This window comes from Puma concolor, chromosome B4, assembly GCF_028749965.1.
Source record: "Puma concolor isolate L17-30 chromosome B4, mPumCon1.1.hap2, whole genome shotgun sequence".
Taxonomy (NCBI): domain Eukaryota; kingdom Metazoa; phylum Chordata; class Mammalia; order Carnivora; family Felidae; genus Puma; species Puma concolor.
The window spans coordinates 18,961,166-18,965,878 of NC_141673.1; the positions used below are offsets into that span (position 1 = coordinate 18,961,166).

The 4,713-nt window shown below is 40.8% G+C and overlaps 1 long non-coding RNA gene across 1 annotated transcript; it reads right to left on the minus strand.

Annotated features, from left to right (window-relative positions):
* Positions 1-1,342: 1,342 nt before the first annotated feature.
* Positions 1,343-4,438, minus strand: LOC147578946 (uncharacterized). The gene is made up of 3 exons (XR_015253088.1): positions 4,302-4,438; positions 2,589-2,786; positions 1,343-1,541 (listed from the first exon to the last, which is right to left on the minus strand). It is a non-coding gene; the product is annotated as an uncharacterized LOC147578946 (long non-coding RNA).
* Positions 4,439-4,713: the final 275 nt, after the last annotated feature.

A 4,713-nucleotide genomic window follows, 5' to 3' on the forward strand; every position in this document is an offset into this window, starting at 1 on the left:
GATTCCAGTAATGTGCCAGTAGCCTTAGACTTTTATGAATGTTTTGCTGTAAGGGATCAATGTTTGAAGGCCAGGGGATGGACTATGATATTGTAATTTATTATAAATTATATTATAATAAATAAAAATGTATTATAAAAAATTATTATAATTTATTATCATATTTGTCTTTTGCCCATGTTTCTGGCACATAGCTCCCAAAACCCTTGGAATTTCTTAAGTGTTTGCAGTGATAAACGCATCTTTTGTCATGTTAACTAGGTGACTTTGAGGAGGGGTGGGGGAAAGCACCCAAGGATGGAGGATGGTTGCCAATCCTGTGATGAGAAGATTGGAACTTTCCGGCCCACCCTCTGGACTCTGGAGAAGGGAGAAGGGCTGGAGATGGAGTTGTCACCAAGGGTGGGTGACTTAATCAGTCATGCCTATGTAATGAAGCCTCCATAAAAACCTAAAAGGATAGGGTTCGGAGAGCTTCTGGGTGGGTGAACCCATGGAGATCTGTGGAGAGTAGTGCATTCGGAGAGGGCCTGGAAGCCCTGCTCTTTCCCCATCCCTCGTCCTATGCGTCTCTTCCATCGGCCTGTTCTGAGCTTTTATAATAAACTGGTTATCTAGTGAATTCTCACAGAACTCTGGAGTTCTGGGAGCTGCTCTGGCAAATTAATCAAACCCAAGGAGGGGGCCCTGGGAACCTCTGATTTACAACCAGTTGGTCGGAAGAACAGGTAACAACCTAGACTTGCAATTGGCATCTGAAGTTCAAAGAGGGTATTGTCAAAACCCCCAATCTATACAGCACAGGTGAGAACCTGGGTTTGCAAATAGCATCTCAAGTTTGTGAATAGGGGGAGCAGTTTCTTAAGACCAAGTGGAATCTGATTCAATATCCAGTAGTAGTGTCGGAATTGAGTTGAATTATAGGACATCTGGTGTCAGAGCATTGTTTGTTGTATGTGTGAGGAATCCCCACCCCCAAATCAGAATTGGTCAGAACCTATCTAGGGATCAAATAAGCTAAGAGCTGATTTACAACCAATTTGGATAGTGGTGATTTGAATGAGAGTTTCCACGCAATTAATAAGATACTAGCTGGCTTGCCAATGGCTGAGAAATGAGAAATAAAGTAATGAAGGCAGTAAATGTAGTCAACCCTTTCAAGACCCCTGGTTAAGAAGGGCAGGAAAAAGCTGGATAAAGTGGGGTGGGAGTAGGCAGAGGATTTTCTTTTTTTTTTTTAACTGAGAAGAATCAAGTATGTGTAAATATTGATGGAGAGGCTACCAACAGAGGTAGGTATTTGTAATTCAGCAAAAAAGGGGTAATAACAGATGGTGTAGGAACCCCAAAAAGGCAGGAATAGGCTTCTAGAGCAGGAATCATCTCGCTTGCTTACTCTTACTTTCCTTCCCATTCTCACACATGCTTTCTCTTCTATGCATTTTCCTTGCATCTTCCCTTGTCAGATGAGAAAAGAATGAAAATAACGGTCGTTTTCACTTTGCAAATGTTTGCAACAAATTTGTTACTGGCTCTTCCTCCTGCGAAAACATGCAACAAACAGGAAAATCAGATGAGCACTTGTTAAACATGTTATGATACAGGATAAGAATCCCTTTCATTGAGTACTTGCTATACTGTATGCAAGGTGCAAAGCTAAACATTGTCTCATGGACCCCAATAATTCCATAAGGAGGTTGTTATTAGCTCTAATTTTTACATATGGGGGAACTTAGGCTTCAATGAGTTAAATATAGGATCAGTCATCAATCAGTACAGGAACAGAACCCTCTTAGTTATCTTAAGCAGAAAGAGATTTCATTTAGGGATCTGATTACTTAATAAATCACTTAGTATATCAGTTGAAGAAGAGAGCTTTAGGCTGGGCCTCCAGGACTGACTCCCAGAAAACCGCGTGCCAAAGAAGTGGCAACGTTTGCCACATTCTCTGGAATTGTTGATTCAAGAACACACAGTGGTGGTTATGCAGGGGAAAACAAGAGCCCAACGATGCCACCACAATTTAACATCCAGAAGCTAAATTAGACATTGGGATGTTGCTTCAGGAGAAAATTTTTTAAAAACACAAGATTTTTTTTTTTTTTTTTTTTTGCCACCAACAAAAACACGGGCCCTGCCTCACTTTCACATTCTAAATCTCACACATCTAAATGGTGGGATTTAATTTGCATCCAAAAAAAAGGTTTCAAGGGAGTCTGAGAAACATAGTGTTTAGCTTTTCAGTCTCTACATTATCAGGAAGTACAGAGCATAAGGTTGAAATGGATGCTGGGAGCCAATTCACTGTTAACAACAGAGATGGTTGTCAATAACCTAGGATTCACACAAAACCTTTCTACTATTTTCAGGTTTTCCCTAAATAAGTCTATGGAAGAATTTCCCAATCTGGAGTTGTGCAACATTGTTCTGCAGGATGTTAATTGTTATGCCAGAAAAATACATTTGGGAAGCCCTAGCTTATCCCAAGTAAAAATATGTTTCTTGGAAACATGGACTTCCATGGACTTCTTGGAACCTTTGATATGCATGTAGGTTATCTATTACCACAACGATGTTAAGTAACTCACCTGTTAACTTGACGGTTTAAAACAACACCATCTATTGTTGCTGATAAGGCTACCAGGTGGCTAGATGGTACCACAGATTTTGACTGGGCTTGCTCACGTGTCTGGGGACTGGCCGGTTGTTGACTTCTCTAGCATGGCCCCTGCCATGATGACATCAGCTTGGTTCTGCTCCACGTACTGCGTTTTCCAACAGCCTAGCTGGAAGAGAAAAGCAAGGAGCAAACATGGAGTAGAAAAGCACAGCACATCGAAGCTGCTAACATCACGTTATCCAAAGTGAGTCACAGAGCCAAACAAGGGATGGATCAAGGGGCAGGGGAACGTACTCTACCTTTTGATGGAAGGACCTACAAAGTTCCATTGTAAAGGACACGGATGTAGGGAGAACTGAATATGTGGGGGCATTGACGCAATCACTCTACCATGATATGCTAACATGCATCGTATGTCTTTAAAAGAGGGATAATTGTAGAGCACTTTCCAAATGTATTTGACTAGGGAATACTCTTATGGAGAGTCTCCTAGAAACACCAATTGTGGAAAAACAAAATTATTGCACAGTTACCTTGGACACATTTATTTATATATCATACCCCTTTCCCCAAACACATACCTACATTTTAAGAAAAACTGTTTCCTTTAAATGATTTACATTATATTCTTTGGACTTGGAGGGTATAATGTCGGGGAGGCACCCTATCTGCTATCAAGCAGTAGCAGACATTCTAGGTAAAAGGCATTTCCTGTAGTAAAGGGTTAAATCAAGGGAATCAGAGGCTTTTAGACCAGGAAATAAAGTATCTATTGCAGAGGCATGTTATGGGTTGAATTGTGTCCCCCCGAAAAAGATAGGTTGGAGTCCTAACCCTCAACACCTAAGAGTGTAACTGTGTTTGGAAAGTGTCTTTACAGAGGTAATCAAGTTAAAATGAAGTCATCGGAGTGTGCCCTATCTCATTACAGGTTCTCCATAAGAAGAGGATATTTGGACAAACATATATATAGGGAGAATGCCAAGTGAACACAAAGATGACCATCTACAAGTCAAGGAGAAAGGCTTGAAACAGGTCCTTCTCTCACAGTCCTTGGTTTCTGGGAAGAAACCAACCCTTACTGACACTTTTGATTTCAGACTTTGAGTCTCCAGAACTGAGACAATAAATTTTTGTTCATTTGAGCCCCCAGTTTGCAGTAGTTTGTTACAGCAGCCCTTGAAAAAGAGTACCATGTGTCTATTGTTTTTGCCTGCCTGTCATCCATTCCTCCTGTGGTTCTTCTGGGGACCCTCTCCTTCATCCCTCTCAGTCTGGATCTGATCCAATCCATAGTTCCAGGAGTTAGCACAATCAAACCAGGAGCCCACAGTGATCGGTTAGTGAAGACAGGCAGGGATTTTTGCGGAAATCTTTATCAGGAGGTGCTATACTGATAAGATGTAGGCCTGGAGCTAGCAGTGGTCACCTTGCTAACAGGAGGGGACAACCTTTTTGAGAGTGCAGCCAATGCAGAGAAAAGCCAGTTGAGGAGAGGGGGATAAAAAGAGTTCTGATAACATATAATTTGAGCATCTGGATACAACTATTCCTGACGCTGCATACTCTTCTACTTTGTCATATACGACCAACAGCTTCTCTTTTCTTTGGATTTGATTTGGGTTTCTTTCACTAGCAAGTGAAATAGTTCTGATTAAATGATACAGCTAGTTATTCCTACCTGCATCCAACTGCCTCTTTACTTTCTCTAGTCACATTTTTCTTTGCTTCTTAACCCCATCCTGAATTCTCCAGGCAAGAGGTCCTCCCCTTTGCACCTGTGGAGAAACTTTAGTACAGAGGTGAGAGTTAAGGAACCTCTATACACTTCCTATCTTCTTTAGTCTGCATGAAACTTGAAAGAAAACATAATCCTAATCCATTCTTTGGATACTCCCCTCTTCCCTACATTCCCCATTAAGCACACATTCAACCTCAGAGAAAGTTTTGCTTTAAAGTGTCAAGAACATTTTGCGGGAAGGATATAAGAAAAATCTAATCTTGGTTAATTTTATCATTCATTGCTGAGTAACATCAAGTGAGTAAAATGGAGAATGGAATACCAAAAGTGGATGAAAATAAGATTAACTAAA